The 7,228-nt window shown below is 44.5% G+C and overlaps 1 long non-coding RNA gene across 1 annotated transcript; it reads right to left on the bottom strand.

Annotated features, from left to right (window-relative positions):
• Positions 1-392: 392 nt before the first annotated feature.
• Positions 393-5,358, bottom strand: LOC118216080. The gene is made up of 3 exons (XR_004762963.1): positions 5,321-5,358; positions 2,276-2,341; positions 393-668 (listed from the first exon to the last, which is right to left on the bottom strand). It is a non-coding gene; the product is annotated as an uncharacterized LOC118216080 (long non-coding RNA).
• Between the last annotated feature and the right edge of the window lie 1,870 nt (positions 5,359-7,228).

The following is a 7,228-nucleotide window of genomic DNA, read 5'->3' as shown; positions in this document are numbered from 1 at the left end:
GCAAACAAAGATTAAAAATCAATTAAATGTTTCATAATTATCTAATTTTGCTCCACAGTTTTTTTTTTTTTTTTTTTTTTTTTTTGGGAGCTGAAAAAATGTGTTATTCAGTAATGGTGACTCTCAGCACAAGGTCAACACACACACACAAAACGCAGGCTTTTTGTGCAGTGCTGGAAATAAAACCCTCACAATTATAGAATGTTCAAAATGAATACCATGTTCCCCGCACGCAGCTTTTATCTCCGCTTTTATGCAAGTCAGCGTTTTTGGTGCAAAGACTTTTGTCAAGAAGGCTGCTGATGATGGCCAGATGAGAAAACTCCTCAAAATGTTATATTAAGTACAGTGATACAGCACAGACACACAGGAGAATATCATATAACACAGCAACAGGGTATTAACTTCCACAGACTACATCTGAGAGTGGCACCGACTGAAAAGAAAGCAGTGATCTATCACAGCTTGTACTGGGCTACACTGTAGAACGCTGTACCACATTAATGGTGTGTTTGGCATTTTGCGGTGGCTGGCGTTTATAAAAACGGGCACTGCGTTCCACCAGAACGCGAGAGGCGCCATGGCGCACGCGGGCAGCGGTCTTCACCGTGTCATCACCGAGTCCAGGCCCGCTTCCAGCATTCAATCAAAGCCTCCCAGAGAAAGGGCTGTTCAATAAACAAAGAAACAATAGAAAAGAAAGAAAGGAGGAAAAAAAAAAGACAAAACCAGATTAAGCCGGTACTATTTCGCGATAATGTGGCCTCTGGATTCAACCGGAACTGGCAAGCCGTTCTACACTAAAACGTTACTCTGTTCCAATGCAATCATGAAGGGGTAGAGTTCCTTCAAGATTCTTTTTTTGACTGAATCCATCGGTCATTCATTATATCTTCCCCCGCCCCCCGAATAATATAATAAATAACAGCTGAATTTCAGTGCTTTTGGAGGCATGGATTTCTTTCGGGATGGATGTAGTGTTAACAGCTCCGGAACATGAAGCCTTACTCTTTCTCTCACACCCCATGGGGCCATTACATTTGCTTACAAAAAAAAACTGATGCATGTCCTACTGCATTACACTACATTGCATTACATTACATTCATTTAGCAGATGCTCTTATCCAGAATGATTTCCGATATAGTACAGAATTAAGGGCATTCATCTGATTAATATGTGCAATAGTGTCAGACCAGGCTAACAACACTTCCTGACCAGCCACATCACTGAATCACTGAAGCACCAGTGCAAATCGAATACGAGTACTCTGGAGCAGTATCTCTTAAACAGCCAAAAGCCTATTGAGATGGGTGGAAAGCACCTGATGCAAGCTCCGCATACAAGAAAGCCTGAGCTGAAGCAATTCTCAAGGAAGAGTGGCTCAGAATTCCCAGGTGATGTGAGCGACTGATGAACACCTACAGGAAACGCCCAGTAAATCTTGAAACCATCAAATAAGTTACTGAAGCCAGGGAGGGACGCAAACTTTCCTGCAGGGACACTAAATGTGATTTGATCTTCTGTTGAGTAGACAATGGACATTTAGCAACTAATTGCATCATCTACCAAAACCACATAACCTTCCATCCATGCCAGGACAGACATGATATTCATGTTCCTGATTCAGAGTTTTTCATTGCACGATAAAGACCTAATTCATGCTGATAATCTAGGTCTAAATCATCACTGCAGCCAAGAGAGCACCCTACTACTCCCAAACCCTACTACAGCGACACACAACAATGCTACAGAGGCAAAAATATTCCATTCCACGTTCACAGAAATCCTAAATGCTAAAATAAAACTATACATGTGAATCGCTCAAAGTGCAACAAACAGACCCACACATGTAAAGAACAATCAAACAAATTTGATATTCAGGAGAAATCACAAAAGATGAAAAAAAAAAAAACAGTACAAATAAATACACAAAGCCACTGACATACCTCAAGCATGGAAAAAATACATGGCAATAACGGCAAACAAATTTCAGTTAACAGACAACTGAGATCTTTATTTAGGTATTTTTTTTAATTTAGCACAAGAGCAAGATTGCAAAGTTTTCAAAATAAGCTTAAGAATGTTTACTTAACATTTGCTTCAAATAAATGTTTAATTTACATGTTTGTAATCAGAATAATGTAGATACATTCGGGCTAACTTTAATTAAGTTTACTTACTAATGGGTATTCGGTAACATTGCTAAGCCATTACAATGAAGCAATCACAGTAAAAACAAACAAAAAAACCTAATAATTCATGGACAAATCTTACCTGCTGGATACATGGATGTTTCGCAGCCTTGTTGATGGAGAAACCACATGGAGAAAGCAAAAGGTCCTGGAAAATCGGTAAACCAAACAATATGAATGCATCTCAGGCTCGATACATAGTCGATACGCGGTCAATACACGCGTGCATAACTATGGAAACAAGGGAGGCCTGGCCAGGTCCTGCCGCGCCAGACCGCAAAACAGACTGCAGCAGACAGGAAGCAAGAAACACGTGGGCGCGCGGTCCCTATTTCCGTTTCACTAATGCAGCCTACAACCTCCTAAGAGCCAAGGTACGCAAACTACAATAACAACAATATTAACTGTGGTAATACTAATAGAAAAAAGTCAAGTGGAAAAAAAGTCTCTTGTGCGCTATGCGCCGCAGGGCCCGATTCTTCTCTCGACAGATGAGGAGCGGGCGGAGTACAAACAGCTCTGGGAAGGGCCGCAGCCGCAGACATCTGCTCGTACCGGCAGGGAAGCGGCCGGCGCGGCGCTCAGGGGCCACGGCAGGCGCGGCGGCTCGGGCGCCGGGGGGTCGCCGGTTTGAAGGCCGCGGGCTAGATTCGTCGGTTAGGCAGCGCCGGTTTTACACCTGGGCAAACCCTGGACCGCCTCCCTAAACATCCAGTCATATAAATGGATGATATGCAGAGGTTTGTTCTCAAGCTCAGCGCGCACAGATAAGACTGACTGCCAGGCAAATGAACAGAGGCCTGGATTCATTCCACATTGGTTCTTAACTCTTGATTCTCTCGAAAGTTAGAAATGTTCTCTCCGACTTGGCAACACTGACATTTACTGTAAAGGAAATTAAACAGGATCAAGCCAAAATGAACAAAATCCACCAAAATGAACTCACAGGACCTCCAAAGTTTCCAAAGGAAGAAATCTGTATTGCATTTTTTTTGGTCTGTGTGCATTTATTGTACTGTACGTTAAAGGCAACTCTTGACTGAATCCAGGCCACTGTATCTAGAGCCAGCAATGTTATGGAAAATACCAGCACTCACAGAAGAATAATGTGTCAGTGCCAAACCTAATCCAATCCACAGAAAGCTTCAAAATACAGGAAAGTGCTGGAGTAGGCAAACCTCAGCCCGAAGTTCCACTGATGCTTCTGGTTTTTGTTCCATTCAAGCCGGATAGCAAGAGTTTGACGGATGATTAAGACCCTGGGCCTGAACGGGGAAACGTTGAGCATCTCCAGAACGTGGTCACCTGCGTTCATTAAGCCTAATGGAGCTTAATGATGGAGATGGAGCGAGAACCAGAAACATCTGTCCGGCACACCAGGACCAGGGTGACCTAACCCTGGGCTAGTACGTCATGTGTGTACTACATAATTTCCACATCATTTTCAGTCAAATATGCCCCTTTTTAAAACAATGTGGATACGTGGACATCCAAGTCCTACGTAAAAAAATATACTATCAGTTTAAATTAAGGACAAGATTTAACTGCAGTGCTCTGTCCAAAGCTTCACGATTAGACTGAATCTTGATTAAAGTGAAGCAAGATGGAGAAAAAGGAAATAAAATGATCAAAACAGTGCTCTACAACTTCCATCACCCCCCAACTGACAAATAATTCCCCAGTTCATAAATACACTCCATGTCCATGCAATTTCATTCTCCCCCCCCCCCCCCCCCCTTTTCTTTGCTTCCTGCCTCCGGACCAACGATGTGTAATAACACAAGAGGGACTTCCTTATCAGATTTTCCATTTGGAGTGGACAGATAGACAGAGAGTTCATACTGATACAATTAGCAGTGTTGCACTTAACAGCGAAGCTGGCAGCACAGCCCAGGCACCCCCTCCATTAATCACAGCAGGCCGGTGTAATAACGGAGCTGATTTTAGCCCCTCAGGCCATCTACACACTCCCATAATGCCGCACGAGGCCCAGGCAGGCAGCTCAACAACCCTCCGTCTCTGTTTCACACCCAGACCTGTACAACCCAATGTCTGTGGCAAAAATGTGCCATTACATTTAAGGCATTTAGCATACGCTCAGATGACATTCTTTTGACAAACAATAAATTTAGACCGCTGGATATTTACTGAAGAATTTCTACCATGCTCGAGACTGCAGTGGCACTGACCCTCCTGGGAATCAAACCTACAACCTTAGACGTGCAAGCCCAGTTGCCTATCCTTTATGCTACATAAGAATATTCAGCTAACGGTCGTTGCAAAAATGAAGTATAGCCACTGAGTGTCAAGCGGAAAAGAAAATGCCAAAGGATTACGTTTCTTGAAATTGGAAAATGCATCACTGACTGGGCTGGGCTTACAACACTAGCAACTAGAGCTTTTCTACTGCCTGGCTACAGAAATAGTTTAATGGTGGTCTTCGTTTAGTGGAACAGTTCACTTTCTGATGTGATACATCACCTAGCATCCCAAAATTTGGAGCACTATCAGAAGTTTCCCTCCGTGGATATTGGCAGTTCTATCCAACTAAAGGCATATTTCTCCAGCAGGCTGATAGCAAAGAGCTATAGGCCTCCAAGGGGAGGCTACACTACGCTTAACTACTTTATTTGACAATATGAGGCTCTACTCTACTGTTAAATGCTGTATGTGTCCCAGACAAGCAGCTAAGCTACCCTTGGCTACACAATGCAGAATGCTTTGCCCTAAAGTGCTAAGCTATAAAGTGTAAAGAAAGAAACTTGCTAACTTACTTTTTTTTTTGCTACAACAGCCTGTCTTATTAATTAGACCACAGGGCTGATAACATTTCAGCCAGAGATTACAGCCCTGCAGCCTGATAAAAGCAGACTTTTTGACTTGCAAATAGAAAGTCTGTGAGTTTCTTTCTTTACCATGCAAGTACTTGCCCCACTTATACACTATTAGACCATCTGCCTTAAGGACCAGTCTCAGTGGTGATACTGAGAATGTTAGAAATGTAAAGGATATAAATGCAGCTCCCATTCCCACACACATTCCCAGTTCACCCCCAAAACACCCCATTTATTAATGCTGGCTTTTGGAAAAAACCATTTCTTAAAATGCAGGTACAGACTTAACCTACCTGGCTGAACTTAAGAAAGAAAGAAAAAGCAAGGGCACCAACACACACATTCAGGAAAAGCTTTACAACTGATCACCGACAGCACTACCTGAATGCCAATTAATAATGAAGTGCACCTGACTGCTCCAGCAAACCAGCTCAGACTCTTATCCCCCTGGGAACTGTAGTCTTAATTCCTCATTCGTAGTTTCTCTGCCAAAATGGCTGCCAGCTCTTAAGAGCACTCTTCTTCCAGTCAGTGTAACAGTCCCTTAAAAATGTCACAACACATAAAATCAGATGCATCTTCTATACATAGCAAATGTGTTGCCATTAAATGTTTATGAGGGAAGGTAATTTCTTAGTTTGATTCCAGTCCGTTCTGTATTTGTTGGAAGGAAAAGGCTAATGCATTAGTCTGAAAAGCTGGCGTTAGCATACAGGCTGGCATTCAGGCTACAGTGATTTAGGTCCCACTGTTTACAGTACCTTTGCTTAAATTTCTGTAGTAAATGTGTGGCGTTAGGGCCAGTACAGTCCAATCCCTTCCAGCAGCATGCTGTGAGTTGGGAGGTTATTGGCTTTGAGTATGGCTGCCAGCTGCCTGGTTTTTGACCGGAATGTCCAGGTTTCAAATTAGCTTCCAGCTGTGCATGTTATAAAATTTGTCTGAAAAATTATAAATCTGGCAACCCTAGCCGGAAGTGAGGCACTGACAATCCTGCCACCTCAAACCCTCCCTCCCTAGGTAATTCTTTCTGCACCGCCATGGTCAGGATTTGATACTGGTCCATGGATCGCTTCAGCATGCAGTGAACCCAGCCCGAGCCTTTGGAAGACGAGCCAAACAAAGCATGAAACTCCGCTGCCCCACCCCGTCTGTTCCAGGGCAGTATATGTACAGGGAGTGAAGTTTCATTCCTTAATCTTATTTCCCTTTTCCCAGCCTCTTACCCACAACCCCCCAACCCCCTCAGGTGGAGCTATGGGAGGCATTTCTATAGCAAGGCCTAAAAAAGAGAGCAGTCGCCTGAGGGAGACCGTACGGGACAGCGACAGGTTTTTACACGTTCGCGGATTTCGGCGCGAGGGAACCGGGACGGTGTGAAAAAGCTACGCGCTCTGGGGCAGCTGCTGTCTCGCAGCACGGAGCAGGGATCACTGAGCGAGCCCCTTCCACAGTAACACACCCCTCGCCTCCCGGCAGCAGCCCTGACTACGCGCTCCTCTGTGTAATGCTGAAGACAGGGTGCTGCCCCGAGCAGCCGTTCACCTGACAGCACCGTAACAACCGTCGTTAGGCAAAACCTGTCCCTAACCGCGCAGCTGTAGCTCTTATTTTAATAATACATTTTGTTACAGCACATATGCGCCGGGGAGCTGCTGTGTGGCTCGTCCTGATAAGGAACCACTGCACTGCGCTGCAGGGTCCGGCATCGAATCTGGACTCCGCTAATGTCACCAAGCCGGCCTTGCAGGGCGACACGCGGCTGGCGTTAGGGTCACCCGGTGAAGGCAGGATTTCAATCAGCTGGGATGACATCGTCACATGGCGCACCAGCGAACCCCGATCGGGGCACCCACTGGTCCACCAGTCGAGCTGCGGATGAAGCGTTCCCGCTCACGTCTCTGTAAGGATGACTTATGAACTCTGGGGTGATAAGTGGCAGCTGACATCACATGCTTCGGAGGAGAGCACACGCTTGACTTCAGTCTCCCAAATCGATAGCGGAGGTTCATTTCCCGTTTGGCATATATCATAAACACATTTCACAGCATTCATATTCTTCTTTTTCTGTACGTAGTTTTATACAGTATATCTAATCTGTACATATTGCAGTCTTTCTTATTTCATGGATTTGCAAACATTTATATGCTGAAAAGGGGAACAGGGGAACACCCTTTTCAGCATATAAATGTTTGCAAATG

Source organism: Anguilla anguilla, chromosome 17 (assembly GCF_013347855.1).
Source record: "Anguilla anguilla isolate fAngAng1 chromosome 17, fAngAng1.pri, whole genome shotgun sequence".
NCBI classification, from domain to species: domain Eukaryota; kingdom Metazoa; phylum Chordata; class Actinopteri; order Anguilliformes; family Anguillidae; genus Anguilla; species Anguilla anguilla.
The sequence above is the reverse complement of the archived record's forward strand: the minus strand, read 5'-3'. Positions and strand labels throughout refer to the sequence as shown.